The sequence below is a fragment of the Triticum aestivum genome, chromosome 3D (genome assembly GCF_018294505.1).
Source record: "Triticum aestivum cultivar Chinese Spring chromosome 3D, IWGSC CS RefSeq v2.1, whole genome shotgun sequence".
NCBI classification, from domain to species: domain Eukaryota; kingdom Viridiplantae; phylum Streptophyta; class Magnoliopsida; order Poales; family Poaceae; genus Triticum; species Triticum aestivum.
In genome coordinates this window covers 128,176,355-128,190,734 of record NC_057802.1, presented here as the reverse complement: position 1 = coordinate 128,190,734, position 14,380 = coordinate 128,176,355, and positions in this window count along the sequence as shown.

The following is a 14,380-nucleotide window of genomic DNA, read 5'->3' as shown; positions in this document are numbered from 1 at the left end:
AGGCGGGCCAGGGGAGGACAAGCGCGTGCGTCCCGCCTGTCCGCGCGCTGTCCGTTTCACCCCAAAACCGGCGCAAACTTGGGCCGCGGATGGGTTGAAAGCGGACACAAAGCGGACAAAAGTCCGTTTGCGCCCGCGCGCTGGGCCGTCTGATTCGTCCGTTTTATCCCAAACGGACGGGTGCGGACATGATAGGGTCGCGCGGTGGAGTTGGCCTAACTTTGTATTAAAATTAGTACAAAGTTGAGTCATCTATTTTGAAACGGAGGGAGTACACGATAGGTACATGACAGTAGCTACTGACTGGCGTACCACGACGCGTGTGTACATACAATCTCGCTAGTTATTGTCTGCCACGCATTGATTCGGGAACGGGGATCACTACGGCGCCGCCTGTTGTTAAGCCCCCGGTCCACTACCGCCTAGCCTACCCCGTGATCCCTGGTGTTTTCTTGCTACCTCGTGTGTGTACCGGGGCCATGCATGATGCATGTCAGCTGCTCAGCCTGAGAGGTAGTAGTAGTACTAGGAGGACGCAGAGCTACGCATGGGACTCGTTAATTTCGGCAAGATTGCAGGATCATTGACTTGTTTAGATCTACATAGCGTGAGTGTCAGAGTAGTCCCCGCTTAACACGAGCCGTATCCACGTCCATGGGCGCCGGGGCTGGAAAGGAATCCAATGTCCTGCACCCTCACTCGCTAGGATAGCTAGGGCCACTCCATGTACAGTTCTCCATCGATGCAGCACTTCTCTCCAAGTCCAAGGGCCCAAAATAAACCAATAAAGGCCAACCCTGTCTAGCATTTATTTACGTCGACATTTCCTCCTTTGATGTGCACGGCCTGTGTGCTACACCTAGCACCGTGCAACCTCGCCGTCCTTATCCTTTTGAAACGTCGCCCGCTGGTCGTCCCGTCGCACATGCTCCGTGGTCTTGCACCTGATTGCTCCAAATTTTGTTGTGTCTTGCAACAACCAGACCCCCACCCCGAGCTTGCCGTGGTCCCGTCGGCGGATTAGCAGATACGGACAGAGGCATTGGCTGCGCGCGCGGCAGTACAGCTGCGCTAATTAACAATCCCAATTGCATGCTTGTTGGGACGGACGTGTGACGCCTTCTTCAGATGTTGGACCAGATAGCGGCGTGCCGGCGTACGCTGATACCATACCAGCACCCATCTATCATTGCCTCTCCTACTTGCGTGCGATGCGTCCGTGCGCAATCGGCGATGGCTACGGCACGGCGGCCGGTCTGTGTGTCTGTCGGAGCGGCGGGAATGAGGCAGCGCGTGCCACGGCCACCGCACACGGGCACCGAGGCCGGGCGCCGTGGGTTTTCTGTTGGCCTATATAGCAGCTGCCCGGCCACGGAGGGGTGGGACGTCGATCACGGCCATGTTGCATGAATGGCTGGCGTACGTGATGCATGGCTCTGTGATCCAGCAACGGCGTCGCCACCGCGTGGAGTCGGACGAGATTGTCCACGACTGCTCGTAAACCCGAACAGCTCGGGTCCCGATCGGGTTTGATACGTGTTACTGTCACAACTGTGGCAGAACAGGCAGTGTGATCCTTACTGTAGAATTGTACTGGAGTAGTAGCTACTACGACAGTTTGCCATGCAGCGGCATGCGCTCGCAAACAAAGCTTTGCCGGGCCATGCTTAGGAATGGGTTATTGTTTGTTGATGGAACGTGGGCCTCTAATTGATGATTTTGATTGTGACTCTGGCTCTGGCGCGTAGCTCCGAATGGCTAATGATCCCGGAGAACAAAGTAGGACCCTGGAGACTGGATTTGTCTCCAGACTGTACAAGACGACCAGCCTTCGCTGCATCCACCTGAAATGCTACGTAGCTCTTTCCCGGCCGCTTCACTTACTGTTGTACTTCTAACAAAAAAAATTCGTTCACAAGGTACCCTCTCACAGAAAGTACCGTGTCGAAGCAGTACCGATCTGCTGTGAGCTATGCACCGCACCTCACAAGCAAAAATTGTCATTCGACCATGCAGTGACTGATTGACATGTGGGGACAACTCACGCTAACAGGGGATGGGAAGGCCTGCGGATGGAGGTAGTGGTACCATGTGCTATGGTCCTAGCTACCTGAGGAGCACCGTGCTGCGTTTCGGCCGTACGTGCCCGTGTGCTAGGACGCCATGTGCAACTGGCACGACCTTGTTCTGTCACAACTCATAGCTCTCAACCGCGTGGATCCTCCAGATCAGCCCATCCACCGTTTATTTCTATTGGGTACATCCGCCAATTTTTCACTCTTTTGGATGTTTGCTCAACATTTTGACGCTGGACCAATGTAGGAGGACGCCATTCAACCGCAGCCGCATACATTTCAAACCGCATTTTAACTAACCGGACAAAATTCATCCAAAATTCAGATATAAAATAGCAAAAATCATGCATACATAACATGCAAATTAATTCCAGTACAACAATGTCTCTAATTCTACTAGATCCCGGATGTCCAACAAGTTTTCATGAATGAATCATGTCGTTCCACACATGCTCCCCCTTTAGCTTCATCCAACAGCGTGTGTACGTAAATGGCCGTCTCTCTCTCCCGTGGTACACCTCGGCGACGCTTGTGGGCTACATATAATGTGTAGACCAACATTGAGTGAATGAATCAATCAACAAGTTGAGTAAAAGGAAGTAAAACTTATGATCTCGTCTTGTGCCGCGTGCAAATGTCCACCTTGCTTCGAGCTGACGAACCACGTTGTAAAACTTGATGGCGTTGATCTGGATAGCGTGACAGCAATACGATAACGACATCACGTTGCCTGGTTGAACGATGTACATGTCGTAGGACGTAATGTGCTTTTGTGCGTGAAACTTTTCATGCACTTGCTCCCAGGAGGGCCCCCCCTCTGCTCATGCGTATGAAATCTGCGGATATGGCCAGCCATGCATCGCACAACAACTCATCCTCCATGCTCGAGTAACTCACCATCCTTCGTACTCCAAAAAATGACGTGGCATTTGAAAATAAGCTCAATGGCATTTTGACCGAACACCTGTCAGACATGGTGTCCGCCACGGAGGTCGTCGACAGGAGGCGGAGTGTACCTAGGTACAGACGGCTCCAGGGTGGGCAGCTCCGCCGTAACGTCGAGCGGGCGCGTCGCTACTGGTTGCGGACGTTCGACAATGCATTTATGGCGGCCAGAGACGTACATCAGCGATGGAGGAGGTGGAGGGTGCGGAAGCAAAGTGAGGGAGAGAAGGGCGGAGTGGAAGGAAATGGTACCGGGGGATTAGGTGGGGCGGGTGTGTTGGAGTCCTATGTTTCGTGTGTCCGGACTCCCGCGAACCTCCCCCCATTTTGTCTCCAATTTGCAGAAGAAATCGTGTCTGGACCGCCCCACGGACTGATATAGGTCGACGCTAGATGGCTTTCTCGGTCTGAACGGCGTGACCCGGACGGAAGCGGACGGCTTGTGGGTGTGCCTTGGAGATGCCCTAATAAGGCGCAATTCCTAAGCTTCGTTGTATCACCCATAGAACAAATTGTTTGAAAGGTTTGGGCTTGCTAAGCTTCATGCACCAGCCAACGCAACAAAAAGTTTGAACTGATGGAAAGGTCTAGTCAATCCACATATACACTTCAACACGCCTCTCATGTCTAACGCGAAAAGTCAACATGTGAATCAACTCACAAGTATGGCTTAAGAGGTCTATACGTGGACAGAGAGGGGGGCAACAATAATTTTTGAATAAATTACGAAAGTCCCTGGTCTGATTCATCTTTGGAATGTAACCGGACATATTACAAGGCGAAAAAACAGTGATTTCATCAAGGAGGTGCAAGTTGGTGATCGAAGCAAAGGAAAGATCAAGCCGAAGAGGAAATACTTGAACCAAAGACCTTAGCCTCTGATACCATGTTAAGCTTCATGCACTAGGCAACACAATCAAAAGTTCGAACTAATAAAAAGGGATAGGCAATCCACATATACACTTCAACAGGGCTTCACCCAAGAGTAATTTCTTTGTCCGATTGGCAATTAAAGATTGAATTTGTACCGCCGATAGGTTGGCCAAGCAGGGGTGTAGGGACGAAAACGGAGCGGAAATGGACTGAACTGAGTGCTATCATATTTTTTTGCAGAAGCGGAAACAAATACTGAAAGGATCGATATAGTTGACTAGAGGGGGGCGGGGTGAATAGGCAACTAACAATTTTTAGATTTTCTTTACCAATTTAAACTTTGCATCAAAGTAGGTTGTCTAGATATGCAACTAGGTGAGCAACCTATATGATGCAACAACAACAAGCACACAAGCAAGCAAGGGATACAATTCAATATAAGCTTGCACAAGTAAAGGTAAGAGATAACCAAAAGTGGAGCCGGTGGAGACGGGGATGTGTTACCGAAGTTCCTTCCCTTTGAGAGGAAGTACGTCTCCGTTGGAGCGGTGTGGAGGAATAATGCTCCCCAAGAAGCCACTAGGGCCACCGTATTCTCCTCACGCTCTCACACAATGCGAGATGCCGTGATTACACTATTGGTGCCCTTGGAGGCGACGACCGAACCTTTACAAACAAGGTTGGGGCAATCTCCACAACTTAATTGGAGGCTCCCAACGACACCACGAAGCTTCACCACAATGGAATATGGCTCCGCGGTGACCTCAACTGTCTAGGGTGCTCAAACACCGAAGAGTAAAGGGATCCGCAAGAGATTAGTGGGGGGATCAAATTTCTCTTGGTGGAAGTGTAGATCGGGGCCTTCTCAACCAATCCCTAGAAAATCAACAAGTTTGATTGGCTAGGGAGAGAGATCGGGCGAAAATGGAGCTTTGAGCAACAATGGAGCTTGGGGAGGGAAGAGGTGGTCAACTTGGGAAGAAGACCCCCCTTATATAGTGAGAGGAAAGATCCAACCGTTACCCACTTACTCAGCCCGCGACATGCGGTACTATTGCACATACTCATGGTACTACCGCACAGGCATGCGGTACTACCGCTCGCGCGGCAGGGGCCAGATGAGACCCTGATGCACATGGCAACGAGCGGTAGAACCGCCGGAGCGGTACTACCTCAAGGCACGGCTCATTCTGGACTAGGAAGGCACGGACTAATAAAATTACATCCGTGGCTACTTTCGCTGAGTTTTGGTCTGTGCAAAAATCCGTCACGATACTACAGCTCACAGGGAGCGGTAATACCGCGTAGGGTGCGGAAGTAAAAAATTACTTCCGCGCACGCCACCGCTCTGGGCCAGAGGCTCTTGATAACCCACAAGTATAGGGGATCGCAACAGTTTTCGATAAGTAAGAGTGTCGAACCCAACAAGGAGCTAAAGGTAGAACAAATATTCCCTCAAGTTCTATCGACCACCGATACAACTCTACGCACGCTTGACGTTCGCTTTACCGGAAACAAGAATAAAACTAGAAGTACTTTGTAGGTGTTTTTGGATAGGTTTGCAAGAAAATAAAGAGAGCGTAAATAAAAAGTAGGGGCTGTTTAGATGAAGACACAACTAAATTAGTTTTAGTAAAGAGCTTGTTGTCACGAGAAAGTTATTTGTCCCTAGGCAATCGATAACTAGACCGGTAATCATTATTGCAATTTTATTTGAGGGAGAGGCATAAGCTAACATACTTTCTCTACTTGAATCATATGCACTTATAATTGGAACTCTAGCAAGCATCCGCAACTACTAAAGATCATTAAGGTAAAACCCAACCATAGCATTAAAGTATCAAGTCCCCTTTATCCCATACGCAAACAACCTACTTACTCGGGTCTGTGCTTCTGTCACTCACGCCACCCACCATAAGCAAATCATGAACATATTGCAAATCCTACAGCGGGAATCCCTCACGCTTGCGCGACACGGAGAGCACCATAGGACATCACCAATAATAAAACATGCAACTCAAACCAATCTTGATCATCAAATAGCCCATAGGACAAAACGGATCTACTCAAACATCATAGGATAGCCATACATCATTGGGAAATAATATATAGCGTTGAGCACCATGTTTGAGTAGAGATTACAGCGGGTAAGAGAGAGGTTACACCGCTGCATAGAGGGGGGAAGAGTTGGTGATGATGGCGGTGAAGTTGTTGGTGAAGATTGCGGTGATGATGATGGCCACGACGGCGTTCTAGCGCCACCGGAAGAGAAGGGGAGAGGGGGCCCCTTCGTCTTCTTCTTCCTTGACCTCCTCCCTAGATGGGAGAAGGGTTTCCCCTCTGGTCCTTGGCCTCCATGGCGTGGGAGGGGCGAGAGCCCCTCCGAGATTGGATCTGTCTCTCTGTCTCTCTCTGTTTCTGCGTTCTGGGATTCTGCCCTGGCACCGTTTCTTTTATATCTGGAGATCCGTAACTCCGATTGGATTGAAACCTTCGCCCAGTTCTTTTTCCAAAAATTAGCTTTCTTGCAGCCAAAGTAGAGCATCAACCGCCTTACGGGTGGCCCACGAGGGTCAGGGGTGCGCCTGCCTGGAGTGGGCGTGGGCCCCACCCTCGTGGCCACCTCAGGCACCGTCTCGCGTTGATTTTACTTCCCAGAATCACAAATATTCCAAAATAATTCTCCGTCCGTTTTTATCCCGTTTGGACTCCGTTTGATATGGGGTTTCTGCGAAACATAAAACATGCAACAAATAGGAACTGGCACTGGGCACTGGATCAATATGTTAGTCCCAAAAATAGTATAAAAAGTTTCCAAAAGTATATGAAAGTTGAATAATATTGGCATGGAACAATCAAAAATTAGAGATACGACGGAGATGTATCAGCATCCCCAAGCTTAATTCCTGCTCGTCCTCGAGTAGGTAAATGATAAAAAAGATAATTTTTGATGTGGAATGCTACCTAGCATAATCTTGATCATGTATCTAATCATGGCATGAATATTAAGATACGAGTGATTCAAAGCAATAGTCTATCATTTGACATAAAAACAATAATACTTCAAGCCTACTAATAAAGCAATCATGTCTTTTCAAAATAACATGGCCAAAGAAAGTTATCCCTACAAAATCATATAGTCTGGCTATGCTCCGTCTCCACCACAAAATATTCAAATCATGCACAACCCCGATGACAAGCCAAGCAATTATTTCATACTTTTGACGTTCTCAAACCTTTTCAACTTTCACGCAATACATGAGCGTGAGCCATGGACATAGCACTATAGGTGGAATAGAATATGATGGTGAAGATTATGTAGAGAAGACAAAAAGGAGAAAGTCTCACATCGACGCGGCTAATCAACGGGCTATGGAGATGCCGATAAATTGATGTCAATGTGAGGAGTAGGGATTGCCATGCAACGGATGCACTAGAGCTATAAGTGTATGAAAGCTCAAACTGAAACTAAGTGGGTGTGCATCCAACTTGCTTGCTCATGAAGACCTCGGGCATTTGAGGAAGCCCATCATCGGAATATACAAGCCAAGTTCGATAATGAAAATTCCCACTAGTATATGAAAGTGATAACTCAAGAGACTCTCTATATGAAGAACATGGTGCTACTCTGAAGCACAAGTGTGGTAAAAGGATAGTAGCATTGCCCCTTCTCTCTTTTTCTCTCATTTTTTTATTTTCTCCTTTTTTTATATTTTTTTGGTGGGCTTCTTTGGCCTCTTTTTTTATTTGGCCTTCTTTGGCCTCTTTTATTTTTTTGTAATGTCCGAAGTCTCATCCCGACTTGTGGGGGAATCATAGTCTCCATCATCCTTTCCTCACTGGGGCAATGCTCTAATAATGATGATCATCACACTTTTATTTACTTACAACTCAATATTACAACTCGATAATAGAACAAAGGTATGACTCTATATGAAAGCCTCCGGCGGTGTACCGGGATGTGCAATGATCTAGCGTAGCAATGACATAAAAAAACGGACAAGCCATGAAAATATCATGCTAGCTATCTTATGATCATGCAAAGCAATATGATAATGAATGCTCGAGTCATGTATATGATGATGATGGAAGTTGCATGGCAATATATCTCGGGATGGCTATGGAAATGCCATGATAGGTAGGTATGGTGGCTATTTTGAGGAAGGTATATGGTGGGTTTATGGTATCGGCGAAAGTTGCACGGTACTAGAGAGGCTAGCAATGGTGGAAGGGTGAGAGTGCGTATAATCCATGGACTCAACATTAGTCATAAAGAACTCACATACTTATTGCAAAAATCTATTAGTTATCAAAACAAAGTACTACGCGCATGCTCCTAGGGGGGTAGATTGGTCGGAAAAGCCCATCGCTCGTCCCCGACTGCCACTCATAAGGAAGACAATCAATAAATAAATCATGCTCCGACTTCATCACATAACGATTCACCATACGTGCATGCTACGGGAATCACAAACCTCAACACAAGTATTTCTACTAATCCACAACTACCCACTAGCATGACTCTAATATCACCATCTTTATATCGCAAAAATATTGCAAGGAATCAAACATATCATATTCAGTTATCTACAAGTTTTATGTAGGATTTTATGACTAACCATGTGAATGACCAATTCCCGTCAACTCTCTAAATAGATATAAGTGAAGCAAGAGAGTTTAATTCTTTCTACAAAAGATATGCCCACGCTCTAACAAGTATAAGTGAAGCAAAAGAGCATTCTACAAATGGCGGTTTTCTATGTGAAGAGAAACAGGCAATCCAAACTTCAAATGATATAAGTGAAGCACATGAAGCATTCTATAAAGCCATGCTCAAAAGATATAAGTGAAGTGCATAGAGCATTCTATAAATAAACCAAGGACTATCTCATACCAGCATGGTGCATAAAAGAAAATTGAAAACTAAAGCAAAAGACGCTCCAAGATTTGCACATATCGCATGAACGAAACGAATCCGAAAACATACCGATACTTGTTGAAGAAAGAGGGGATGCCTTCCGGGGCATCCCCAAGCTTCGACGCTTGAGTCTCCTTGAATATTTACTTGGGGTGCCTCAGGCATCCCCAAGCTTGAGCTCTTGCGTCTCTTCCTTCTTCTCACATCGAGACCTTCTCGACCATCGAACACTTCATCCACACAAAACTTCAACAGAAAAGTCGGTAAGATCCGTTAGTATAATAAAGCAAATCACTACTCTAAGTACTGTTGCAAACCAATTCATATTTTGTTTTTGCATTGTGTATACTGTAGTATAACTTTTTCATGGCTTAATCCACTGATATAAATCGATAGTTTCATCAAAACAAGCAAACTATGCATCAAAAACAGAATCTGTCTAAAACAGAACAGTCTATAATAATCTGAACATTCACCATACTTATGATACTTGAAAAATTCTGCCAAAATTAGGAAAAATAAAAAATTTGTATAGAAAGACAGTGCAAAAATAATCAGAACCATTTGACGTTCCAGTAAAAAAATTAAAAATCGTGCATTACAGCCAAAGTTTCTGTCCTGCACCGTACAAACCAACAAGCATTGCAAACATCCTAAAGGCAAACCTTATACAATGGAATTGTACAAGGGGATAACTATTTTTATTGAAAAGTTTCTGTAATCAAGATTCACAAAGTTTCCGTGAGCATGAACAAAGTTCAAGGCTAGCTCCCACTTCAACAATGCTTGTCTCTCTCACTTTCACTTTCCTTTTTGAAAAAGTTTTGGGTTCCCCTCTTTATTTTTGTTGTTTTTAAACTATATGAAAGCACTCAACAGAAATAAATGACTATCTAAAACTTCCGGGTTGTCTCCCTGGCAGTGCTTTCTTTAAAGCCATTAAGCTAGGCATAAGATGCTCAGGTAATGAATCCACCCGGATCCCAAGGTATATCAAAGCCAATTTTAATTAACAATGATTTGTAATTTAGTAGTGAGCACAAAGCAACATATATCAAGCAATGACGAAGTCTAACTCTCTTCCTATGCATGTCATAAAAGAACAATTCATGCACACATAGTAAAGGCCAATGCATAGTATAAACAACTTCTTGCAATTTTACCATGTTGGAAACATAGAGAGGTGGAGATATAGTTCCTCTCTCATAATAATTGCAAGTAGGAGCAGCAAGCACATGCATATTATATCTATCAAAATCATCATGTGCAACGGTATAAGGCAACCCATCAATATAATCCTTAATAAGAGCAAACTTCTCCGATATAGTGTAGTTTGGAAAATTCAAAAAGATAATAGGACTATCATGCGTGGGTGCAATAGCAACAATTTCATGTTTATCATAAGGAACTATAGCAAGTTCATCTCCATAAGCATAATTCATATTGGCATCTTGGCCACAAGCATAGCAAGCATCATCAAAAAGGGATATTTCAAAAGAATCAAAGGGATCATAACAGTCATCATAGCAATCATCCTTCGGTAAGAACGAAGGGGAATTAAACAATGTATGAGTTGAAGAGTTACTCTCATTAGAAGGTGGGCACGGGTGATCAATCCGCTCTTCCTCCTTTTGTTCTTCGCTCTCATCCTCATCTTTTTCATCCAATGAGCTCACAGTTTCATCAACTTCTTCTTCCATAGATTCCTGCAAAATATTAGTCTCTTCTTGGACAGCGGAGACTTTCTCAATAAGTGCATTAATATCGTAATTGTATTCATAATTCTCATAACAATATTTAAGGATAGCTAAATTTTCAGGTCTATAAACCGAATCATCAAAATCTTCAAACTCTTTAAACATAGATTCAATTTCATAAGCACCCATAAAAGCAACAAATTCTTCTATTTGTTCCACATCATAGTAATCATATATACCATTAGCATAAGAAGCTAAGGTTTTATTATCATTAAATTTGCATGAAAAGGAAAGGTGTGGAGCCTTCATCCTAGAGCAACAAGTATAATCATATCTCAAGCATAGTTGCCTAGCATACCACTTCAATATATGAATTTGATCCCATAATAGTTTCCCTTTTTGAGTCAAGCGATAATCCCTGAAGTATTCACGTTGATCCAACGTTACTCCCATTACAAAGTTGAATGGGGTTTTCTCAGGATTATCAAAGTAGTACATAATATCTATCACATAACGAGCATCGAGGGTTTTAGGAGGTTCCTCATCTCCATGAGCAGCAAGTACACCTAATTTTTTGGGATAATTAGATTTATGCCCCTAGTTGTGTCCCACTCGTCTGTTTTACCCTTAATTCCCAAAAGTCACTGGTTCTGTCCAAATCACTTTGCTCCTCTTATGCTTTTGCCCTTTGACCGTTTGACCGTCAGTTTGAAAACTTCATAACTAATTCATACTAAATCAGAAAAATGCAAATAAGATACCAAAATGTTCAGAAAAACATCACCTATATGTCAGTGTCATTTGCATTCATGAAAAAAGTGTTGGAAAGTGCCCATCCGAGTTTTAGCTCTTATGCTACCACCATGAATAGTAAAATCTAAAAAAATTCAAAAAAATTCAAAAAAAAATTGGTGGCAAAGAATGACAAATGTTTTAAGTGCCTGCCAAGTTTCATCAGGGAATAACATTCGTGGGTGCCGCGGCAAAAAAAAAACAATCAGCACTCCAAAATAGATTATTTTTTTGCCACGACTTCCACGAATGTCGTTCCCTAATGAAACTTGGCAAGCACTTAGAACACTTGTCGTTATTTGCCACCATATTTTTTTGAATTTTTTAGAGTTTACTATTCATGGTGGTATCAAAAGAGCTAAAACTCGGATGTGCACTTTCCAACACTTTTTTCATGAATGCAAATGACACTGACATATAGGTGATATTTTTCTGAAAATTTGGTATCTTATTTGCATTTTTTTGATTTTGTATGAATTAGTTATGAAGTTTTCAAACTGACGGTCAAACGGTCAAAGGGCAAAAGCATAAGAGGATCAAAGTGACTTGGACAGAACCGGTGACTTTTGGGAATTAGGGGTAAAACAGACGAGTGGGACACAACTAGGGGCATAAATATAATTATCCCTAATTTTTTGGTATTTCATGTTCCATATCCATAACTAAAGATAGAGAACAACTAAGAACAGCAAATAAAAATTACTTAGGGATAAAGCAAACAAGCACACATGAGAATATTCACCCCACGCTATTGCTCCCCGGCAACGGCGCCAGAAAAAGGTCTTGATAACCCACAAGTATAGGGGATCGCAACAGTTTTTGATAAGTAAGAGGGTCGAACCCAACGAGGAGCTAAAGGTAGAACAAATACTCCCTCAAGTTCTATCGACCATCGATACAACTCTACGCACGCTTGACGTTCGCTTTATCGGAAACAAGCATAAAACTAGAAGTACTTTGTAGGTGTTTTTGGATAGGTTTGCAAGAAAATAAAGAGAGCGTAAATAAAAAGTAGGGGTTGTTTAGATGAAGACACAACTAAATTAGTTTTAGTAAAGTGCTTGTTGTCACGAGAAAGTTATTTGTCCCTAGGCAATCGATAACTAGACCGGTAATCATTATGGCAATTTTATTTGAGGGAGAGGCATAAGCTAACATACTTTCTCTACTTGGATCATATGCACTTATAATTGGAACTCTAGCAAGCATCCGCAACTACTAAAGATCATTAAGGTAAAACCCAACCATAGCATTAAAGTATCAAATCCCCTTTATCCCATACACAAACAACCTACTTACTCGGGTCTGTGCTTCTGTCACTCACGCCACCCACCATAAGCAAATCATGAACATATTGCAAACCCTACAGCGGGAATCCCTCATGCTTGCGCGACACGGAGAGCACCATAGGACATCACCAATAATAAAACATGCAAATCAAACCAATCTTGATCATCAAATAGCCCATAGGACAAAACGGATCTACTCAAACATCATAGGATAGCCATACATCATTGGGAAATAATATATAACGTTGAGAACCATGTTTAAGTAGAGATTACAGCGGGTAAGAGAGAGGTTACACCGCTGCATAGAGGGGGGAAGAGTTGGTGATGATGGCGGTGAAGTTGTTGGTGAAGATTGCGGTGATGATGATGGCCACGGCGGCGTTCCGGCGCCACCGGAAGAGAAGGGGAGAGGGGCCCCCTTCGTCTTCTTCTTCCTTGACCTCCTCCCTAGATGGGAGAAGGGTTTCCCCTCTGGTCCTTGGCCTCCATGGCGTGGGAGGGGCGAGAGCCCCTCCGAGATTGGATCTGTGTCTCTGTCTCTCTCTGTTTCTGCGTTCTGGGATTCTGCCGTGGCACCGTTTCTTTTATATCTGGAGATCCGTAACTCCGATTGGATTGAAACCTTCGCCCAAATCTTTTTCCAAAAATTAGCTTTCTTGTAGCCAAAGTAGAGCATCAACCGCCTTACGGGTGGCCCACGAGGGTCAGGGGCGCGCCTGCCTGGAGTGGGCGTGGGCCCCACCCTCGTGGCCACCTCGGGCACCGTCTCACGTTGATTTTACTTCCCAAAATCACAAATATTCCAAAATAATTCTCCGTCCGTTTTTATCCTGTTTGGACTCCGTTTGATATGGGGTTTCTGCGAAACATAAAACATGCAACAAACAGGAACTGGCACTGGGCACTTGATCAATATGTTAGTCCCAAAAATAGTATAAAAAGTTGCCAAAAGTATATGAAAGTTGAGTAATATTGGCATGGAACAATCAAAATTATAGATACGACGGAGACGTATCAGAGGCCACGGTACTACCGCGTGCTAGGAGCGGTACTACTGCACTGTTGGGGAACGCAGTATTTCAAAAAAATTCCTACGATCACTCAATATCTATCTAGGAGATGCATAGGAACAAGAAGGGAGAGTGTGTCCACGTACCCTCGTAGACCGAAAGCGGAAGCGTTTAGTAACGCGGTTGATGTAGTCGAACGTCTTCACGATCCAACCGATCCAAGTACCGAACGTACGACACCTCCGTTTTCAGCACACGTTCAGCACGATGACGTCCCTCGGGCTCTTGATCCAGTTCAGGACGAGGGAGAGTTCCGTCAGCACGAGGGCGTTGCGACGGTGATGATTAAGTTACCGGCGTGGGGCTTCGCCTAAGCACTACGACGATATGACTGATTTGTGTAACTATGGAGGGGGGCACCGCACACAACTAAGAGAAGACTTGGTGTGCCTTTGGGGGGCCCCCTCCCAAGTATATAAAGGAGGGGGGAAGAGTAGGCCGGCCCAAGAGAGGGTGCGCCAAGGGGGGGAGTCCTACTTGGACTCCCGGTCCAAGTAGGATTCGCCCCCCCTTTCCTATTCCAACTAGGAGAAGGAGGGAAGGAGGAAGAGGGGGGCGCCGCCCCCTCCTAGTCCAATTCGGGCCAGCCATGGGGGGGGGGTGCGGCCACCCCTTGAGGCCCTTCTCTCCTTTCCCCTAAAGCCCATTAAGGCCCGTTACTCTCCCGGGGGGTTCCGGTAACCTCCCGGTACTCCGCAAAATACCCGAAACACTTCAGTAC